The 24,494-nt window shown below is 46.2% G+C and overlaps 1 protein-coding gene and 1 pseudogene across 2 annotated transcripts in view; both read left to right on the top strand.

The window, feature by feature from the left end:
* AOAH (acyloxyacyl hydrolase) overlaps window positions 1-24,494 on the top strand; it is an 845,303-nt gene that overhangs the window by 49,410 nt on the left and 771,399 nt on the right. The gene's annotated exons all lie outside the window — the stretch shown is intronic.
* LOC138270006 (ribosome biogenesis protein WDR12 pseudogene) overlaps window positions 17,991-24,494 on the top strand; it is a 32,323-nt pseudogene continuing 25,819 nt past the window's right edge.

Here is a 24,494-nt window from a genome sequence, read left to right as displayed (position 1 = left end):
CCCGGGAGTGTAAATACGGCGCACATGCCTCGGAGTCAATTTTTTAGACGGGAACGCCTACCTTGCATATCATTAACGCAAAGTAGGTGTCCACGCTAAAAAATGACTCAAACTCCATGGACTTTGGCGCTAGACGCGTCTAACGCCAAAGTATAAATATGGAGTTAGTTTTGCGTCGGAATTGCGTAAAAAAAAACGACGCAATTCCGGCGCAAACAGATTATAAATATGCCCCTCAGTGCCTTACATATAAGAGTCAGAGCGTCATCAGTTTAAAGCATTGTCAATCATACCTCATGTGTACATTGTACTTTAGCTCACTTTCTGTACTGTGCATTATGGAAAAAGTCATTAAGCAAGAGGATACTTTATCAGCAAGGAAACACAGCACAGGTAATTCACACAATAAACTATTCTAGTAAGATATTAGAGAAGAGTTATTATATGAATTCTATGTCAATTAAATTGTAGCACAGTTTCTTTGTTTTGGAGATTTGGAGCTTGTTTCAGGACGCTATTTGCATATGCAGCCTTAGTAAATATCAACAAGTGGCTTGATTCAAGTGTTCGAATTAATGCTTAAAAAAACTTTATGTACACTGACAAATCGACTGTCTCATATATAACATTATTCCAGTATGCTATAATATTACTGTAAGAAATTGGGTTAGTAGTTGAGAGGGGTGAGAGCCCCATTCAAGTAATAAACACAATCCTTGTTATAGTGAACCACAAAAGTCACAAAAGAAACCGTGCTTAACCCGCTGGTAGCTTGGCATAAAAGCAGCCAGGCTTAAAATAGAGGCAAAGTGTAAACTATTTATGCATCACTCAAACAATGATAAAGTGAAAATATAACACAAGAAAAATCCCAAACCAACTTAGAAAAATAGAGTAAAATCTTATAAATAAAACGACACCAAAGAAACAAAAATCCAATTAGTAGAACATGTACTTGTGAGTTTTTAGCTTTTTGGGTGAAAAAAGTAACAAAGCACAAAGCAACACTTGCTGGTACCTGGTGGCACCAGACTGGGTCAAAAACTCAAGTTCAGGCAGACCGCGGTGGAGTGCGGTCAGATACAGGGATCAGGTTTATCCCAGTGAAGATTTTTCCTGCTTTGAGTCCAAGTCCAAGTAGGGAGCCTCAGCTGGAGCTTTGAATTGACAGGGGCTGTAATGTGATCATTGTCAGCATGAGGGGCAGGTCATTGCTTCGCATTGCCAGGAGACATAGGCAGTCACTGTTTGTCACAAAGAGCAGTTCGCTGTCACAACTTTACGTTAGCAGGAGATGCAACAATCATTGCTGACACAGGCAGCCCACTTGCGGTCACAAAGAGCCCCAGACTTCTGGATTTTCACTTGTGGTTCAGTTTTGAAGCACTAAAAATACACTCTGATGGCACCCAAGGGTCCAGGACCTGGGGCGGAAGATCAGGGTTCACTTTAGCAGAAACCACAGCAGGGCTCAGGCAGATCTAGGGCAGATCCAGTTGGTGCTGGTCAGCTGGGAAGTTGCAGGAAATGCTTCTGGAAGATTGTTATTTCCCTGTAGATCAAACTGGAGGTCATCCAAATACCCCTTGGTGTCACTTCTGGAGATCCTTGGTTCAAGGCAAGCAGGTCCAGTCTTCCTTTGGACCACTGGGCAATCCTTCTACTGAATCTTCCTCAGGTCCAGGACTGTGCTGATGATAGCTTCTAAGGGTGCTATTCTTATACCCAGTGCCAGCTTGTGTGTAGGGAATGCCCCTTTGTCTACCCTTCCCCCATTTCTGTTTTTGGCTCCAATCAGTGTAAGGGACAAAGGCATGCAGATGTAAGTGTGAGCTGCATTTGTCAGTGCAGAGCAGGCAGCCTTAAGAGTCAGGAAGAGGGTGAGCATAGCCCTAGGGCTACCCTGAGAAGCTGTGTAGAACTGAGTAGAAACACCCAGGACATCCTGTCTGGAAGGAATATACAGCACCCCACAGGAGAGCGATGACAGACATGTAACACTGGACACTGGCAGAAAGGCACATTTGGTTTAGGCAACAAAATGCTAATTTTCTAAAAGAGTAATTTTCAGAATATTAACTTAATATCCAACTTTACCATTAAAGAATATTTTAAATTGCAATTCAAATGAATTAAATAAGTATTTATCTTTCTGTTCCCAAACTGAAGTTATCACTTATTGATTGATTAATAAGGTCACCTAGTGTTAGTTCATGGGATAGCCTTTCTACATTGAAAAACAACTTTACGGGTTTTTCACCGTTTGGACATATATACCTTAAATACACATGCCCTAATTTTAAAATACAACACACCCTGCCCTGTGGGCCTGTAGTACTTACTTTAGAGGTGACATTAAGTACTAGATAGAAAAGAAGAAATGTAACCTTTTGTCAGTTCGAAATGACAGTTTGAAACTTCTCTACATACAGGTTGCAGTGGAAAGGCAAAGATATGTTTTGAAAGCTACTTTAGTGGGTGGCACCATGAGTGCTGTAGTATTTAATCTACAAGCCCTGGGTGCCTGTAGCACCAGATACTAGGGGCTTATATTCACTTATAAATGTGCCAATTAGGTTTATACCAAATTTACCATGTTTAAGGGAGAGAGCACAAACAGTTTACTACTGTTTAGCAGCCTACAAAAGCATGTGGTGACCCTGCAGAAAGGGCCCAGTCCAACAATCACATAGAAGCAAATCTTTCGTGGGCACAGAGTGGGCTTTCCAGAGTCATAATGCACCAGAAAACGTGTCCACACCAACAAATCAATATATTTGTGGGAAACTACAAGCCTTTCTTTTAATCATTCACGCTGTGAAAACAGTTGAGATTTGCTTATGTCACGGGCAGGAGTAAATATATGTCCAATGGCATATGTGGCTGTAGATACACATGCTTTGCATACTCCTTCGATCTAGTGTTGGGTTTGGATGTGTGCAAGTTATTTTTCTTCAAAGAAGGTTCTCGAGTCACAAGGTAAAGTGACTCCTCCTCTCAGCGTTAATGCACATGGTCTTCGACTCCATTGTTACATTGCTTTCCTTCCGCCATCGGGTTTGGACGTGTTCTTCAGTGCTCCAGTTCGAGACTGTTTTTGAGCACCCTTCGGTCCGTTTTGCATTTTGATGTCCATCGGTATTGTTTTCATACATGTTACCATCTTGCTGTTAAAAAAAAAGAAAACCGCCACTCACCTATTAGACTTTCTCCATTTGTGGTCTTTGGGCCTTGTCCGTTCGAGCTTTCTTTCTCATGTCGTTGGCTTCTACCTGCAATACACTGCTCATGCAATGGACTCCATTTCGGTTTTGTCCCAGCTACCACGCAAAATATCCCCACACAGACCTCCATCAGGTTTGTAACCTTTGTCAGTCTCCTGACCACGCCGAAGAGAAAGGCCTGTCGATCTTTTAGATCAAAGAAGACTTTGCGGGATCACAGCGCATGGAAAAATTAAATGCAGCATAAAGAGCTCGAGGAGATCCCAACATCTTCAGTCTCCATCACACTGAACAGGAAGAGGAGCTGCATGAAGCCTCGGCAGCAAAAGAGGAGGCACTTTCTATTCAAGACTCTGAGTCAGAATCTGAAGAGGAGTTTGATATGCAGATCCAAGATCTTCCGTCGGGACATCACACAGTGAATACAAATGTCCCTGTCCAACCTACTAAAAGACATTCGGCTCAGAAACTTTGGCTTACGGTCCACCACAACCAACAGGCTATGGTCGGCACCGAACTTCAGCTAAGGATGCCCAGCCCTCAGACCTGGCACCGAAAGCCAAGCTGAAACACACTCTTACTGCACCGAGTCGACCAATCTCAGTGCCAAGCTGACCATCATCCGCCTCAGCTCCAAGCAATCCATTCAGTACCACTTCTACCCTACCGTCTCGGCACCAAAACACAAACCAACTTCTGTACTAAAAACTTCTAAATCTGCACCCAAACTAATCCTAGAGATGATGGCAGAGAGGATAAACCCAAGACAAAAGGAAATACACATCAAGCGTTCTACTGGACATATTATGGCAAAGGCAGTGCAGTCGGTGCCTTCCATGTCAAAGCACTAGCTTAGTTTTGAAAGGCCATTGAGCCTCCAGTACCTCCTAAAAAGAAAAAGAAGGACATTGCCACTAGTCCTTTGCATCCACCTTTCCCTACTTCTCCACCACCTCTTCTTCCGCCTTCACAACCAACACCTCCTTCACCACATCACTCACTTGATAACATAGGTAATGATATGCCTTTAGGCTCCACACAGTCCTGTATAGGGGATCATGAAGCTAGAGATAACATACATCAACCACCCACAGATCCAAGGCACACTTATGATGTTGACCCCCCTAGAGATAATGACACAGACCTCTACCCAGCTAATCCCTCACCCAAATGATGCAACATCATTCCAGGAACTTATAGCTAGGGCAGCTGCATACCATCAGGTCCCATTGCATAAAGACCCTATTGAGGATGACTTTCTTTTCAATACAATGTCTTCTACCACAAGCGCTTATCAGCACTTGCCTATGCTAAAGAGAATGACACATCATGCAGAAGAGATCTTGAAAGATCCAGTACATGCACACATTATAACACCAAGAGTAGAAAAAAATATAAGGCTGCACCTTCTTACTCTACATACAATATAGGCTAACTTCAACCAGATTCTTTGGTAGTAACAAATGCACAGAAAAGGGCAAACTCCCAGACGTCAGCAGATGCCCCTCCACGTGATAAAGAATCTAAGCTGATTGATGCTTTTGATAAAAAGGGCAGCAGTACAAGCAGTCAATCATTGGCGCATAGCCAACACCCAAGGGCTTTTGGCAAGATACGACAGCCCTTTGGGATTAAATGGAGGAACTCTTTCAGCATCTCCCTGAAGAGTATTGGAAAAAAGGACAATAAATTGTACCAGAGGGAAAAATAATCTCCAACAGTTTCATTAGAGGTGCCCTTGATGCAGCGGACACAGCAGCTAGGGGTGTTAGCACTAATATTCTACTACGTAAACATGCCTGGTTATGTGTACCTGGTTTAAACCAGAAGTGCAATAAGCACTTCTAAAACCCCTTTTGACCAGGAACATCTATTTGTCCCACAAATATACCAAATGTTAGAAAAAATGAAAAATATAATGAAATTGCCAAAAAGATAATGAAATTGTGGCTCCTTCCGGCACCCCATGCACAAACAGGGCACCAAACCGACATCATCAGATGCCTCTACCTCTTCCTATAGACAAACAGCATCAAACACCCACCTCCAGAGGTTTTTACTGAGGCACATTTAGAGGAAACAATTCAAAAGGTTGTGGCAAAACTGCCTCCACTCGCGCCACTCCCTCCACCTCTAAACACTGACTCTTTCCCTTCCCCTCGACCATATAACACCTGTCATGGGACACCTACAACAATACTTTTCCACCTGGAAAAACATAACAACAGATCAATCGGTGTTGGATATTATCCAACATGATTATTGTCTGAAGCGCATGAAAAGACCTCCAAACATCCCACCTCGCAGACACAATGGGCCTGATTCTAACTTTGGAGGACGGTGTTAAACCGTCCCAAAAGTGGCGGATATACCACCTACCGTATTACGAGTCCATTATATCCTATGGAACTCGTAATACGGTAGGTGGTATATCGGCCACTTTTGGGACGGTTTAACACCGTCCTCCAAAGTTAGAATCAGGCCCAATGTCTCCACAGAACACTTAACCGTGCTCAAACAGGAGGTACAGGCTCTCTTGCACAGAGGGACCATGGAGCCTGACCTCTTCAATAGCAAGGCTAAGGAGTATATTCACTATACTTCCTCATTCCCCAAAAAGATGGTTCTTTTTGTCCTATATTAGACCTCAGGACACTGAATGGTTACATACCATCAGAACACTTTCATATGGTAACTCTACAGGATGTTATTCTCCTAATACAGCAAGGCAACTTTATGTCTGCCCTAGACTTAAAGGGCGCTTATTTTCACATCCAAGTGCATCCAGCACATCCCAAATACCTCAGGTTTGTGATAGGGGGACCACATTACCAGTTCAAAGTGCTCCCATTTGGAGTCACTACTGCTCCCCGTGTGTTCACCAAATTTCTAGCGGTAGTTGCAGCACATCTACACAGACAGAATGTACATGTCTTCCTATATCTCGACAATTGAGTCATCAAAGCCAGTACATGTCAGCTGTATCTGCAATACACTCAATCAACTCTACAGCTTATGCATCACCTGGGGTTTACAATCAACATATAAAACTCTCACCTTCAACCTTCACAGATTCAACCATACCTGGGGCTATTCTCAATGCACAGCTGGGATTAGCCTACCCCATTACAGCCAGGATCCACAACATCACAGCGTTGATTCAACAATTTCATCCCAACCAACACATGACAGTCAGAACAATTGAGAGACTTTTAGGCATAAGGGCATCTTGTATTGCAATATTGCCACAAGCCAGACTACATATGCGACTACTACAGGAGTGTCTGGCAAGTCAATGGTCACAGTCACAGGGTCAGTTACTAGATCTAGTGTTGGTAGACAGACACACACATCACTCTCTGCAGTGGTGGAACACACAAAACCTATTGAAAGGGCGGCCATTTCTAGACCCTGTTCCCCAGATCACTCTGACAAGTGAATGCATCACTCACAGGATGGGGAGCACACTCACAGAATCCCACAATTCAGAGTCTCTGGGCCAGTAAACATCAGACTCTTCACATCAATTACTTGGAGCTTCAGGCAGTTCACTTTGCACTGAAAGCTTATCTAATACATCTGAAAGGCCAAGTTGTCTTAGTCCAGACAGACAACACAACAGCCATGTTCTATTTACAAAAACAGGGGGACACACTATCTATAGTTATCACACCTATCTCAGGAGATTTGACATTGGGCAATACGTCACAACATTCACCTATTAGTGGAACACCATCCGGGGATGGACAACAAATTTGCCGACTTCCTCAGCAAGATTTGGCAAAAAGTCCACGAATGAGAAATCCACCTACGAGTCCTTGTCCCATACTTCCACAGGTGGGAGTTTCCACACATAGACCTGTTTGCAACCGCAGACAACGCAAAATGCCTAAACTTTGCTTCCAGGCTGCAACACCCACTATAGAAGGGCAATGCTGTATGGATCAGCTGGCAGGGAAATTTGCCTATGCTTTTTCACCTCTCTCTGTCCTTCCAAATGTGGTTCGGAAGCTCAGGCAAACGGCTCTCACCCTAATTTTAATAGCTCCCACATGGGCTCAACATCCATGGTTCACCACACTATTCAAACTTTCTATAGAACCTAACGAGAAGCTTCTCCTCAACCCCGGATCTTCTCATTCAGAACCATGGAGAAGTCAGGCACCCAAATCCAAATGTACTCAACTTCGCGATTTGGCACATGAAGTCATAGAATTTGAATACTTGAATCTCCCTCCAGAATGCATGACCATTCTCAAATAGACACGTACACCTACAACCACAGCATGTTATGCCACTATGAGGAAACATTTATTTTCTACCGCCGTGACAAACACAATGATTCCATCAATGCAATTTTTCAAAATATTGTCTGCTATGTACTTCATTTATAGATGTGTGGCCTAGCATCAATATGTCTTCATCTAGCTGCAGTAGCTGTCTACCTCCAGAACAGATGACATTTATCACTGTTTAAAGTACCAGTTATCAAGTCATTCATGGAAGGCCTTAAAAGAGTAATTCCAACCCGTCTGCCTGCTGCACCTGCCTGGAATCTCAACATTGTACTTTCCAGACTTATGGATCCACCATTTGAACCCTTGTATAACTGCCCTCTTCAATTTTTCTCACTGAAAGTAGCCTTTTTAATAGCAATCACTTCATTAAAACGTGTCCATGAGCTCCAGGCACTAACTTTGGAGGGACCTTTCTTTCAAATACACAGGGATAGGGTTGTCCTTCAAACTAACCCAACATTTCTTCCAAAAGTAGTTTCTGCTTTCCATCTAAATAAGTCAATTGAATTACCTTTTTCTTTCCACAAAGGGCCTTCACACACTGGATGCAAAAAGAGCCTTAATGTACTATATTGACAAAACAAAAGAATTTCGTAAAACCAAGCAACTCTGTGTTGCTTTTTCACCCCCTCACATGGGGAAGGTCATATCTAAATCAGGCATATCAGGGTGGATAATTAGATGCATTCAAACTTGTTACACCAAAGATAAGAGAACTTTGCCCACATCTCCTAGAACACTCTCAGTCCGTAAGAAAGGAGCATCTATGGCATTTCTGGGCAATGTATCAATAGCTGAAATTTGTAAAGCAGCTACATGGTCAACTCCATTCACTTTCACTAAACATAACTGTGTAGATGTATTAGCTTTCTGGAGGTCATTACTTCACTGTCTGTGCAGTGCATGTGTATCTACAGCCACACATGCCATTGAATGGATTATGTTATTTACCCTGTAAGCATCTATTTGTGGCATGTATTGCTGTAGATTCCCATGTCTGCCCTTCTCCCCGGACACCTGTGGCCGTTGCATTATATCCTCATACATCCATGCATAGACATCTCTTTCTGACACTTACACTCCATTTGCACCCAACTGTGGTAAAACAATCTAACCATGGAGTTGATGCCCATGCATATTATCACCAAGAGGAGGAGTCACTTTACCTCGTGACTCAAGAAGCTTCTTTAAAGAAAAAACAACTTGTCCACGTCTGGACCCAATACTAAATGGCAGGAGTATGCAGAGCATGTGAATCTACAGCACTACACAAACAGATGCTTATAGGGTAAGTATCATAATCCTTCTTGGATGAAAATGTGCAGGGAAACCATTAAATTGGTGGAGTGTAGGAGAAGGGATTTCTGAACACAGAAAAAGTCTTTCTCTTTTGAGAAAGCAATATAAAACATATAAAGTATACTTGCACTAATGTGAAGCTATTTTTGCATGTATAATTGTATAATATTTACAATTGCACATGCTGAAATACAGTTGCTTTAGTGTACATAGACATTCTTAAACGGGTTCCAGCAATACTCCAGGGAATCTGTGATGGTTGCAGCTTCCATTGAACACTCCTGGAAACTGTACAGAATTCTAACAGTTTCAAAATCTACACTGATTCATAGTATATTTAATTTTTTAATCAGGCCCTCAGGCTTCTGCTTTGGCAGTGACTTATTAAAAAGGCCCTGTCGTATGTGTTTAACATATATAGAGAAAAATGTTTTTGTTTCCTCATGCCATGAGTGTCCCTGTGCAAAGGCACCTGGCTACAGGTGTGGGAAGTAGTAGCGAAGGCTAGAAAAGTGCTATCAAAACCAGAGGTTCTAGTAAATAGGTAACTGGGGTGAGAACAGTGGTGAACATAGGTTGTGAAAATGCATTCCTTTTACCTATTTACTTTTGAAAACCCCTGCTTAATCTATTAAATTGAGATAATCTGCCTGGATTTTAAGAAAAAAATACAATTCCTTGCCTACTACTATAGGGAAATCCTGCCACAACGTGATAGTATTGGAGATAGTAGTCAATAACTGTCTTGAACTTCATCATGCCAGCATTTTGCTCCTGGACAGTGTGTGTGTAGGCCCCCTGCTGACACACAGGGTTAAAGGAGGTCAGAGTCCTTCTTGCTTATGCCTTCTTGGCCCAAGACACTTACCTCATGAGGCTGGAAAGTGGATTATGTTTTGAGGCAAAGTAAGCTGTTGCTTCAGCACAGTGGGGCAGCTGGAACAGAAAGGTTTTTAAGGACCTGGAACAAGAGATGTTGTAACCCTTCCACAACTGTGAAAAGTGTAATGGAGTTTGAGTATTTTGCATCAAGGTAGCATTGTTACCAGAACTTGTAAACATCTTTGAGCTTTCATACAATTTCACTCCTGCAGGACAGCGCCCCCCACCCCATTGTCAAGACTCCCTGAAAGAAAGATGCAATCTTGCCTGCTAACTTTGGGTTTTCCCCACTTCTATACTTTTTAAAGGACCTTTCAAGAATAAAGTGGCCCTGCTTACTCAATGTGCTTGACCTTGGAGATCCCATTCAGACTACAGCTTCCAGGCTTGCTCCACTTAACGTTTTTGATCTCCAGAACTGTTTATAGTTCAGAAGTTAAAATCTTTCAATGAGACCAACTGCTACCTTCAATCCAACTTCATTCACTGATGGAGGGTCTTTTGGTACATGCCAACTGCGTAGAACACAGTCATTTTGTTCACTTTCTTCCATTTGCCTTGGGATAACTTTGAAGGACTTTCCATTGCTTTTCTAAGGGTGATTTGCATTTATTGTATGACCCTACTGCTCATGTTCTTCATTTTGGAACCTTGTACTTGTTACATTTTTCAATTTTTAACTAACTTGGTTTGAATATTAAACGTCCTTATTCTTTTATGATGGTTGTTGTTTGACAGGTTGGTGTACATTCACAACACCATGTCCTGTTTGTACCAAGCTACAAAGTTTGAGATGGGGATTCTTCAGAGAAAGCTGTTAACTTACATGGATCACATTATTTGTGATTTATAGAAAGTAATTGACAGGTTACATATACCTCTCATCACTTGCCTAACCTATGATTTCCAACAAATATAAAAGTCTGAATGTAAATATTACACTAGAGAAAATTATGGTAGTCCTCAAAATCTTTCTGAAGTGGGCTCTTTTCTTACTTCTCCCATTCTTATGTAGTAAAACATAATACCAATACATAGAGGTCATTTAAAGTACTTGAATTAAATACAGCCACTGATAATTACTAGCAATGCATTCCAGTCCATTTTATTTGTCCACAGGGCTTGGTCGCCCCACTCACTGCTGCCGCTCCTGCCTGCCTTTGCCGCCTCCTGCCTGCAGATTCCTTCGCTCGCTGCTCCTGGGATTTCCCGCCGCTGCCTCCCTGCGGCCCCGCCCCCCGTGATTCCATTCGCCGGACCGCTCCCGCCACCCAGCTGCTCCTCCCTCCCGGCTCCTTACTTAAGGGGACCGTAGGGGACCACAGAGTGTGACCGCTCAGCCCTCCACAGGGCTTGGTCGCCCCACTCACTGCTGCCGCTCCTGCCTGCCTTTGCCGCCTCCTGCCTGCAGATTCCTTCGCTCGCTGCTCCTGGGATTTCCCGCCGCTGCCTCCCTGCGGCCCCGCCCCCCGTGATTCCATTCGCCGGACCGCTCCCGCCACCCAGCTGCTCCTCCCTCCCGGCTCCTTACTTAAGGGGACCGTAGGGGACCACAGAGTGTGACCGCTCAGCCCTCCACAGGGCTTGGTCGCCCCACTCACTGCTGCCGCTCCTGCCTGCCTTTGCCGCCTCCTGCCTGCAGATTCCTTCGCTCGCTGCTCCTGGGATTTCCCGCCGCTGCCTCCCTGCGGCCCCGCCCCCGTGATTCCATTCGCCGGACCGCTCCCGCCACCCAGCTGCTCCTCCCTCCCGGCTCCTTACTTAAGGGGACCGTAGGGGACCACAGAGTGTGACCGCTCAGCCCTCCACAGGGCTTGGTCGCCCCACTCACTGCTGCCGCTCCTGCCTGCCTTTGCCGCCTCCTGCCTGCAGATTCCTTCGCTCGCTGCTCCTGGGATTTCCCGCCGCTGCCTCCCTGCGGCCCCGCCCCCCGTGATTCCATTCGCCGGACTGCTCCCGCCACCCAGCTGCTCCTCCCTCCCGGCTCCTTACTTATGACGCCCCCAGAGCGACCGCGCAGCGGACGCGCGCAGCGGGAGCACCGACTGAGCGCCAAAGGTGCACCAAAGGTAAGCCCGTCTGCGCCCGTCTGCGCCTGGACCGCGCCCAGCGCCAGACCCCCTGGTCCTCGCCCTCGCCAGCACACCCTGCACAGCTACGATGCCAGAACCCTCCACGCACTCAACGCCGGCCGAAACACCGCCTGCTACCGAGCCACCCCGAGACGCACCCACGGACCCTTCACCTGCCTGACCTGCCGCTTCACCAGCCTACGACCCAACACTGCACCTACTAAACCGAGCCCCAGCAACAAACACCTGATGTGCATCCTGCTCAACACCCGCTCCGTTCACAGGCATGCCGTCGAACTCTGGAACCTCCTCGACTCGACAGCACCAGACATCGCCTTCCTGACGGAAACCTGGATGAACGCCTCCTCAGCACCCGACGTCGCCATCGCCATCCCAGAAGGCTACAAAATCACCAGGAGGGACCGCGTCAACCAGTCAGGAGGAGGCATCGCCATCATCCACAAGAACACCATCCGCATCACGACCAACTCCGATGACACCTTCCCCTCCGCCGAACACCTCCACTTCCAGATACACACCAACCCCAAGACCACGCTCAGAGGCACCCTCATCTACAGACCACCGGGACCACGCACACAGTTCAGCGAAGACATCACAGACTTCGTCAGCCCCCACGCCATCAATTCCACCGACTACATCCTCCTGGGGGACCTCAACTTCCACCTGGAGGACGACAAGGACCGCAACACCACTGCTCTACTGGCCAACCTGGCCAACCTCGGACTCAAGCAACTGGTAACCACCCCTACCCACCACGCCGGCCACACGCTTGACCCAGTCTTCTCATCCAGCAAATATGTCACCTTCAGCCACTCCACCAATCTCCAGTGGACTGACCACAGCTGCGTCCACTTCAGCTTCAGTAAAACGACGACCCACCACCACCCTCAACAAACCCCCCGCAGGAGCTGGAACAAGATCACCGGCGACCAGCTCACCACCTTCCTCAGCCAGAACCCCCCCACCAGCTCAACGGACCCCAACGAAGCCGCCAACAACCTCACACAGTGGATCACCAACTGCGCAGATGCCCTCGCACCACTGAAGAAGAACCCCCCCAGCAGACGCAGCAGCAAGAAAGCCTCCTGGTTCACCGACGAGCTCATCACCTCCAAGAAGAACTGCCGCTCCCTGGAGAACACCTGGCGCACCAACCAGACCACAGACAACATGACGGCCCTCAAACACGCCACCCGCAAACACCACCAACTGATCCGCGCCACAAAGAAGACAGCCTTCAAGGAACGACTGGACAACAACACCCACAACAGCAAGGAACTCTTCAGCATCGTCAAAGAGCTCTCCAACCCCGACGCCGGAAACAATGACATCACTCCCTCGCAAGACCTCTGCGACTCCCTCGCAGCCTTCTTCCACGACAAGATCGCCAACATTCACAACAGCTTCGGCCCACCAACCACAAACCCCACCACCGAACCGATGCCCCCCACCGCCACCCTCCGCACCTGGACCCCAGTCAGCACCGAAGACACAACACGCACAATGAACACCATCCACTCCGGATCCCCTACGGACCCCTGCCCACACCACATCTTCAACACGGCCGACCACATCATCGCACCCCACCTCCGTGACATCGTCAACGCCTCCTTCAACACCGCCACCTTCCCGGAGTGCTGGAAACACGCCGAGATCAGTGCCCTGCTGAAGAAACCAACTGCAGACCCCTCCGACCTCAAGAACTACCGCCCCATCTCGCTCCTCCCGTTTCCTGCCAAAGTCATCGAGAAGACCGTCAACAGACAGCTAGCTGCCTTCCTCGAGACCAACGGATCCCTCGACCACTCGCAATCCGGCTTCCGAGCCAACCACAGCACGGAGACCGCCCTCATCGCAGCCACAGACGACATCAGATCCCTAATGGACAATGGGGAAACTGCGGCCCTCATCCTCCTGGACCTCTCCGCAGCGTTCGACACTGTCTGCCACCGCACCCTGGTACAGCGCCTGAACAACACCGGCATCCAGGAGAAGGCCCTGGAGTGGATCACCTCATTCCTCGCCGGAAGAACCCAGAGAGTCCGCCTCCCCCCGTTCCGGTCAGCGGCCACCGAAGTCATCTGCGGAGTTCCACAAGGGTCATCGCTCAGCCCCACCCTCTTCAACGTCTATATGAGCCCCCTCGCAACCATCGCACGTCAACACAACCTCAAGATCATCACCTACGCCGACGACACCCAGCTGATCCTCTCCCTCACCAGCGACCCGGACGCTGCCAGAGCCAGCCTACACGAAGGGATGAAAGACGTCGCCGAATGGATGAAGAACAGCCGCCTGAAACTGAACTCAGACAAGACGGAGGTCCTCATCCTGGGATCATCACCATCCGCCTGGGACGACTCCTGGTGGCCCCCCGCCCTGGGAGCCACCCCCAAGCCAACGGACCACGCTCGCAACCTAGGCTTCATCCTGGACTCCTCCCTCTCGATGACCAGACAAGTCAATGCCGTCTCATCTTCATGCTTCAACACCCTGCGCATGCTTCGAAAGATCTTCCGGTGGATCCCCACCGAGACCAGGAAGACGGTCACCCAGGCCCTCGTCACCAGTCGGCTGGACTACGGGAACGCCCTCTACGCCGGCACCGCCGCCAAACTCCAGAAGAAACTCCAACGGATCCAGAACGCCTCAGCACGACTCATCCTGGACATCCCCCGACACAGCCACATCTCCGAACACCTGAGAGACCTGCACTGGCTCCCCGTCAACAAAAGAATCACGTTCCGACTCCTCACCCATGCACACAAGGCCCTCCACGACCTGGGCCCCAAGTTCCTCAACAGCCGCCTGACCTTCCACAAGCCCACCCGCCAGCTCCGCTCCGCCAGCCTCGCTCTCGCCACCGTCCCCCGCATCTGCAGAGCCACCGCCGGAGGAAGATCCTTCTCCTACCTGGCAGCCAAGACATGGAACTCCCTCCCCATCCACCTCCGGACAACGCAAGACCATCTCGCCTTCAGGAAGCAACTCAAGACCTGGCTGTTCGAGCAGTAGCGTTCCCCCCCCCCCAGCGCCTTGAGACCCTCCGGGTGAGCAGTGCGCTATACAAATGCCTTTGATTGATTGATTGACTATGCCACTCCTGACAGAGACCAGCCATATTCAAATTAGATTTAGTCTTGCTCCATAAGGAACAGTCCAGCCCACACTGCCTGACCAGGTCTTCTGAAGATCAGACCACAAGCAACTCAAACCAGTGTCTTCCTTTCAGTAGAATGCTTGAATTGATATCAGCCAATGATAACAATTAGTAGATCTCCACCCCAGCCATGACCTGATCATGTCCTACATTCTGTGAAATATAATTTCTGATTTCAAGTTTCACTTTCATCCTTGCAGCCTGTTATTTGAATACAAAAGTCTGTGGTGATGTACATCATTAAATGGCAAACTGCATACTTTTTTAAAATGATGTCATGATAACATAATCAATTATTATGTGACCTCTAACCCATGTTCATTAATCTTAAAAATGGATGCACCAATTTATGATTTATATCAGTTACACGTCTTTTTACTTCCCTTTTTGGGATTTTGTTGATTCCCACGCTATGCTATTTCATATAGCGCAACATAAACGTCTGAACATATAAGATGATGAGTCTTCCTGTCTCCGTTTTCATGGCCCCTTATTGTTTTGTTTTTCTTGCTGATAATATTTGCAATTATAACATATACCCCAGTTCTCTGAGTATGGAATATAGGGAGCACCTACCTATTGTTTAGATGGAAGCACATTTTTTTATTGATTACTTTTCCTTGAATTACTTATAAACTCCACTTGGCATATGGTGAAACCTGAAAAAACCTTATCAATGTATGTTGACCCTAATTCTATAGTCTGTTTTAGCTGTACTATTGTGGAGAGTAATGGCAAAGTAAATCCACATTTGAGGAATAAAATATGTCCTCTTAATAGAAAAAAACATAATTCCCCAACTTGGTTTAGGTTTGCTAATGCTAGGAATAACCTGAAATGTTAACTACTCCAGCACAACGCTCAACAACCGGACTTTTTGTGATATTTCAAATTTACCTAACTTTCATAACGTTGATTCCGGTGCAGATGTTTGTGACTGCTGTTGTCTACTATGAAAACCCTGGGGTGAGAAGGTCAGAGCACTTTCTGTGTGAAGCCTACACTTTCGTGGGGGGTTGCTGGGTCCAGATCCCAACCTCGTCTGCACTGGCTGCTAATCTACCCATGACAGAGAGAAGACTTTGATAGGTGGTAGGGAGTGGAGGGAAAGATCCTTAAAGATAGGCAATGAGTTGATTAATATATGAGAATGACGTTAAAGAGTTTCATTATGCACAGAATGCCCCTTCATACTCAAATAAAACTCATTCTAACTGTAAATCCAAAACAGCAATCTCTCTTATCTTGAATGCAGGAGGGCTTCCCCTCACACAGCTGATGAAAGTCTGGGTAGGGCATGTGAAACAAAGAGGTATTTGTAAGAAGGAAATCTGTGAAGTGGTACAATTCACCAATAGGGCGCAACAACGTCCTTTAGCCTGAAACCTAAACCAACTAAATGATTCACCAAACAAAGAAATAGCTAAACAAATCATTGTGTCGTACTCTATTGCACACCAGACGCCATGCACGTCTTTAACAGTAACTTACTATGTGGCTAAGTGCCACAGGTCTTGTTAGCCTTTTGCACCACAGCACTGTTCCCGCATCGTGCCTCCGTGGCGTGTTAAAACGTACACCGAGAAGGAAATTAAACAATCTAGTTGCCACTTTGTGAGGCACAATTTGCTCACAATGAAAGCCAAGAATGTAGTGGAGCACACTTACTGCCAGAGTTAAGGTAACGGAGGTGTAAGTAGTAGCCAGAAACATGGAGGTAGCCATGTGTGCTGGAGAGCAGCAAGAATCAGCATCCGTAAAGAAGGAACTGCTGTTGCAGACGTCGAGAGCTACGGAAAAGGGAGCAAAGATGAAGTAGGACCATGATGGATGGAGTGCAAATTGGTATACCACACAGTCATTCATGGTGAGGCTTCCATGGGCTCAGTGTGCCCAAAATGCCCACTGCAAGTAGCCGGCTGGGAAAGGTAGCTTCTCAAGTCCTGGCTTGCCTGGCAACTGAAAACAATGTAAGGAAACATATTGCTGATGGCTCACAAATACAACGCAATATGTGGTGCTTGTAATTTCAGGATAATGTAGTCCTACTTATGTTACCTTGTGTTGCTTGAGCACATCCTTCATAGATGACCCCTGAAATGACAACATCAATACAAGTGCTATATATGCAGTGTCTGGACACCAGACATTCACGTGCCAGAGATGTGGGTGTGTGTTGGAAAACCTGACATCCCATATCTATCATGGAAACCATGGACTAGATTTACTAAGGATTATGTGGTTGCTTGTGCGGTGCTGCACATTTTTGCACTGCACTGGTGTGACTTTGTAATGGTGAGCAAAATATATGTCTAATGCTTTGCATAGCTTTGTGCCTGTCACATTAGTAAATAAGTCCCTATGCGTTAACTGCATAGCTAGGCCCATGTTTATACTTTTTGAGGCAAGACTGCGCTGGCGCAGTTTTGCGTCAAAAATATTACCACCGGCTAACGCCATTTTGGTGCGCCATGCGGGTGTAAAATTTATACTTTGACGCACGGCGGCGCAAACCACAGGTGTAAGGCGGCGGAAATGACTGTGGTTCGATTTACGACACTGCACACCAGATATGCGGCGTTTTTTGACACAATAGTGTCAAAATTCCCCGCGAACACAGCCATTTCAGCAGAGGAGAGCCAATATGGATCCCAGGTGCCTGTACAGACCCCAGAAAGATGACAACAGACCAGGAACCAGCCAGGAGGACCCACACAAGAACCAGGACATTTTTAAGAAGAAAAGAAAGTGTTGCTTCAGTGCAGAGGAACAGGAAATTCTGGTTAAAGAGGTGACGGAACACCAGCACCAACTGTTTGTCACCTCAGAGTTGCCAATCAGTAGGAGAGAGGCAATATGGCAACAAATTGTTGACAAGATTAACAGTGTGGCAGAAGTACGCAGAACAGTCATCGAGTGCAAGAAACGCTGGCATGACTGCAAGCGCAGGACCAAGGAAAAGATGGCCAGGAACAGGAAGGCAGCACTGCAGACTGGAGGTGGGAGTCCAGCACACCAGGAGGCCCTGGACCACATGGAGGAGATGGTCGCAGACGTCATCCCTCAGGAGATCGTCACAGGGAATCAAGGACAGGACAGCGCAGACTACCAGGAAACAACGCACATGCAGGGTAAGTCGCATGGGGAATTAAAATGCGCTAATGTCAACTGTAAGCAGGGGGGATTCGGACCACAAAATGCATGGAACTCATCATATACATGGAGTGGCATGGGTAAAGAGGGATGGCATGGGGGCATGGCCTGCACAGAGAGAAGCTGGGGCACACCATAACACTACACCAACAACAGTCCCATGGGGGCATGCTGCCATGCCAACGATGGAGTAAAGGTAAAGCCACAACAGGAGGGAAGGGCACAACGTCAAACAGACATCCCGGCACACGTCAGCCACTATACCACCTACATTAACTAGGGCCCAATTAACAACCTCTAGTCATACCGACAACTGGAATGTAACAGTGACACCAGTTGCCACTACCACCTCTGCTCTGTGTGCAGCTCAAGTAGCCAATGGCAGTAACTTCCCCATGGATCATACACACCTAAATTAGAGGGTTCAGGATGACAACTACAATAATCCCCTGAAACAAGACAAAGGCTCCACTCCTGTCAAATGTCAATGCCCATAGTTGTCGCAAACATCAGCCAATGTCATCAACATTAGGAGCTACACAGCACTAAGGTCACACCCATGCTGCATATGTCAGGGTCCATCCTGTGCCTGGGTCACAATGTAACATCCCAAATGGCATACAGCTCAGACAACAGCATTGAGGGGGAGGACACATGTAACTGCTCACTGAAATACACATGCACAGTCAGAGGAGGAAATAGGACACTGCTACAACTATCAGGGCAATCCAACGTACCCCACATTCCCTAACATCAGCTGTACACATTACCAATGCCAACATCCATATCGTGCCATAACAATGCTATGCCTTGGATACGCTACATGTCAACTACATATAAGTGGATTTGAAAGATCAGAGACTGGGGCAGGTCCAGATTGTTAAGTGTGCTGCTAGTGCCATCAGAGCACCCACAGCCAGTGAAAGGTTTCACCATGAGAATGGATGTAGATGGAGGCCTGAGAAGGACAACAAGGTGGCAATTCACTATTCGGCCTAAAACAAGACTAGAGGAGATGATGCTGAGAAGTCCAATAACTTAATACTAAACATGTGACATGCAGGTAGGCCATAGGCCTGGGAGAATACCCATCTGAAAGACTGGAGCAATGAACAGGAAACAAGATCACAATGTGAAATCATCACAAGACAGGCATGTCACATCACAAAAGCCACAACACACACACTAATTGTACCCCATTTCATTTCATAGGACAATGGATCTCCTGCGGATATGCCTGTCCCAGAATACCCTGATGACATGGATGAGGAGCTGACAAACATTCCCCAGCATACCATCCAAGATGTCCTTGGAACCCTCCAGACCCCACCTTCAGTCACAAGAAGGAGCACACAACAAGCAGCCATTGGATAGGATCCACCCACCACCCCAATTGTAAGACCTGCCAGCTCCAATACAGCTGAGGACTCAGACAACACTGGCACCAGCTTTGAGAGAACTGTAGTTGGGGTACAGTGGGAGCTGGCCAATGAGGTGCGGGTGGGGATGCAAACTATGGCAGCCAGCCTAGAAGGGGTGCGTTCGTGCATGATGTCATCTGCAGATCAAGCAGCAGCCATGCAAGCCCTAACATTCATCCTGCAAGGACTACAATAAACTGTCAAGGAATTTACCACTGCAGTAAGGGAGTTGCCACAACACCTCGCACCCCAAACCTTCCACTGCATGCAAAAATGCAATCATGAACCCCTCAGGGCCGACCTGGCTGCCTACCATTGTGATGTGGCTGCTATTCTTAAGAATCAGCAGAGCCTCCTTGCAGCAGTACTGCCCTTAAGACCTTCACAGGTAGCAGTGACCGGGATGTCTGACTCCACGTCCTCTAACACTGAGGTGTGTGTTGCCCCTTCACAACCACCACCACCAAGGACAGAGGAGGCAACACACACATCAGAAGAAGAAGAAGACATGGAACAGATCACCTTCAACCCGGAAGCACTAGTCCCTGCCACATGGCCAACTATTACCAAGGTCCAGCGTTTTGTAACATGCCAGTCTTACAACAACTGTACTCAATGACTGTGCTGCTAACCACTGTATATCTTGTCAGCCTGCCCAGTGCTTGTCTCTCTCTTACTCATTGGCAAATCCTGTCACTCTGCACTGTCTGACACATCACCCCAGCATGTCTAAAGCATTTCCCTTTACCCCTTGTGTAGCATCACAATGGAAGATGTCACTATAATGGACTCACAATCATGGACAATGTACATATAGCACTACAGCACTTTTCAATAAATAGCACTTACACAACAAATTTGTCTCTGTGTAATCTGACACATCAGCTGTGCAGTAGATAACTGAAATGTGCCTCCTGTCAAATAACAAAGCTTGTCAATACAACTGTCCTGATATTATGTAGTCAGATAAATCTGCACAGTGGCCAGGATTGCATCATACTCTGCCCTTCCTGAGAGTAATATCTGATGAAGTGAGAAACCATACACCATCATGCTGTGCTGGACAGAATAATGCTTCCTCAAGGGATATCTAAGTCATCAAGTAGTGGCAGCAAAATGTTGTCACCATGCAATACTAACACATATAACATTGCCCACAAATCTAAGCAAACACTCCAAAAACTGCATGAATGAAGGTGTCTGAGTTTACATCCAAATAGGTAATCATGCTGAACAGTGTCACAAATGACCTATGTGAGTCATGAAGACGATACTACAAGAGAGCTTACTACTACTCACCTTATAAGGGTGTCCTTGAACATCACACTGCAGTCAGACCTAAAACTGTTCCCCCAATACCAAATCTGGAAGCACTGTTTGTGACTTAGAAAACATACTTATTGACAAAAACACGTTGGGATCCATATTAACTGTGATTGGTGGTTGCAACGTATGGTGGAATCTTTGCAAGGTAGCTCTGGGGTAGCTGCCAATCTTACAGCTCAGTTGGGATTTGTTCGTAGCATAGGACACAAATGTAATAGAACAAAATTCATGTACACTGATGCCAAGGCCATGATCAACAAGCTTTTAACACATACTGTAAAGGGTTCACTATATATTTATTAAATGGTAATCACAGAAGAGGAAACTGAGGGAAAAGTCTTACCTACCCTAATCTACCCTGACTACTCATTACCCACAACTGTCCCTAACTAACCTAACCTAAACTTACTTATCACATGTAACGAAACGTTCTAAACATCAACCTCCCACCCCCTTATGAGACGGGACACCTGGAGGACAACAGATACTAACCTAAACACATCCTTTACTATCCTAAACAAATATATATATATATATATATATATATATATATATATATATATATATATATATATATTATTTTTTTATTTTTTAAATGGATATATATATATTTTCTTTTAAACACACAAGAACCCCAACATAGCCCCCCATTCACCTACCCACCCACACACTTAATAAGTAAAAGTAGAAAGATTCAGGACCCCCCACCCCTCACCCACTAACACTAACTAAACTAACAGCCTATACTAACTTAACACTATGCCCCCTAAGCCCACTAAGTATGAGAACAAGGAAAGAGGAGGGAGGGGAGGGAATCATGTCCATATCCAAAAGTCTAGAGGTTGGCCCTCCGGAGCCAGTTTTCAGCTAACAATCATGCTGCACATCCTCTGCCAATGCCTGGGCTGCAGATGTCAGTGTACGGGATGGAAATCTAAAGCCACATGGTCTGCAAGTTGTAATTGGACTTGCTAGTATAGTACTCATGTGCCATACCTGAGTGTGTATACTAGGTTCCGACCAAACATTCACTAATTCACATGTATGTGGAACATACTGGTAGCATCAGTCCTAGGTATCCTATTCACAAACCCATGCCTGTGTTTGAGGGGGGGGTGGAGAAACAACAAACAATTTCAAACAACATGGACACCCAGGAGCGCCACACATATCAGGAAATGCAGACCCTGGTCCACATCATATACTTCCAGTAAGGCATGAATTACAACAGACACAGAGTTGCAAGAACACCCATGATCATGATTTGCATGCACACCTAGGCCATTGCACTGAAGTTCCACATACTTGTAGCACTACATGTGGAAGTACATGCTGCTAGGAAGTTCAACCTACAGTTTAATAAGTACTTTGGTGAATAGGGAAGCAGAAGTCTTTTGGAAAGCAATTTGCAGTACCAATCTGGGAGAATGTGGGTCTGACAGGCAGACAACATCTGAGATGAGTTCCAGTGCGACTCTTGTTGATACAAGTGTTATCCACATGACTCACCCCAGTTCTCATTACGGGGCCTACAGGAATGACCTAAAATCCCTAGATATTACAATAGGATAAGCATTGGCCAACTAAAAAAAATTGAGAAACTGAAATCCCACTCATGGAACAAGACAAATGATTGGCCAGCGCATCACACCTTGCTATGTGTTCAACACACAGGAGTCCATCACACATCACCAGCAAACACAACACATAACAGACATATCAACACTTACTGGAGTGGTCGGGGTCCTCAAATGTAGCCACCTCTCCCACAGTGTAGGGTGCTGGTCCACCTGTAAGGCATGGAAGGAAGAAATGTGCTCAGAATCTGTGCACTGACCAACAATTTCAAAGACAAAAACAATGTGTAAGCTGACATAAGTAATGAAAGCCGTTCAGACATGATGATACTGCATCTGGTATATCACGGCCAACATGTACATAGCATGGGTCTCCTGTGACAATTACACACATATCTACACACATGCAGTGGCCCTAACTATCATGTGGTGGCAAACATGCTCCTTCATTAGTGAGAAGAAATAATAATGGTGTGTAATTGGTGTGTAATCGTCTCATCATGTGCATCCAAGAGAGACATCCAAAGCCTGGTTACTTGAGGACTGCATTACCAGTCAAACAGCCTATGTGGCCATGACACATTTATGACACATAGGTATAATGTACAGAGGGACAGGGACTTTTGTAAGCCCTCATATTGTTACAGTTTCTTCATTTGATGTGGCCCAGCAATGGTGATTTGCACCAAACATAGAGATATGAACCCATGTGCATACCTTTGGACTGCGATCCCTAATTGGAATGTGGCACAACAAACTCCAAATACCAGTCTAAGATGTTAGCTGAGGGCACCTTACACCTTTTCCCGATGTTTTCAAATCCAGATCTGACATGTATCCAAAATGATGAAGGACCACAATAATCCCTAACATTCATAGAACTTCCAAAAACGCTTTCCTTACACACCCACCAGACACACATGAGACATATGTCTGGGCCACATTGCTATCATCAATTGACGTGAAGCCAGCACTCATTTTCTGCATCATGTAGTGTTTCTAAAGTCAGTCTAGCTATTGGGTCAACAAAGTTTGCCAATATTTTAGTACATCTATAATTCACTGGCAAATGTGACCTATATAGACATGATTGGCTCCTATTTTGTATTGCTGTCTGACACAAAGGCTGCACCAAATTACATTAAGCAAAAGTATCCTGTAAGTTTGCAGAGCACGTGCTTCCTGACAGCTAGCAATTGTGGTCCTTCACATAGTGCATCAATTACCCTGTATGTTTCCGCAGCACTCCACACAGTCAGCAACTTAACCGGCAGATATTGTACAAATCATCTAATGTCACTACAGAGCTTTTAAATGTGCACATTTACATGATTTGTACTCACCAACAGTGCCACCAATCACTATTCCCAGGTTGTCCGGCAGATCTTGCTCCCTGGTGATGAGGTCAGCCCAGCGGTGCTTCAGCTGGTGGTCATTCCTCTGGCTCCCATACATGCGCTGCAAGTGATGCAGCACCTTTCCCCACCGGATTCTTCGCGCCTCAGTGTGATACCCCGTATCACCCTGCCTCGATCATGAGTGGGAGGAAATGGCTCACCAGCTATATAAACCCCCCCAGCTCCTCCTCACCCATCCTGCCAAGACGTGGCCTACCCATCATCTCAGCACTGAAAAGGGGAATAGGGGATAAAGAAGAAGAAAGGAGAAAAGGGGGAAAGTAGAAGTACAAAAAAAGAAGTAAACTTAACAACTAAAAGAGCCCAACTATCCCCAAACTAGCACTACCCACAACAGACTCCCACAAACAACAAATACACTACAATACCGGACAATTGTAAACAAAACACACTCAGACAGTATACAACAGCAATATTTATTTCACAAAGTAACAAGTAAGATAGCACACAGGACACCAAAGCACAAAATCACTGGACAACACTCTGAACACAGCCACACAGTCTAGAAGATTCACAGACTGCAAAGTGAAAGTGAAAGTACACCCACTGTACATAATCTGTAAACAGGATATCCTATTATATCACTTTGTGCATAAAATGGCCACCGTTTTTATTGTTATGCGTCTTTACAATTATTTGGATG

The sequence above is a fragment of the Pleurodeles waltl genome, chromosome 2_1 (genome assembly GCF_031143425.1).
Source record: "Pleurodeles waltl isolate 20211129_DDA chromosome 2_1, aPleWal1.hap1.20221129, whole genome shotgun sequence".
In the NCBI taxonomy this organism is placed as follows: Eukaryota; Metazoa; Chordata; class Amphibia; order Caudata; family Salamandridae; genus Pleurodeles; species Pleurodeles waltl.
This window is presented reverse-complemented; position numbering and strand designations above follow the sequence as displayed.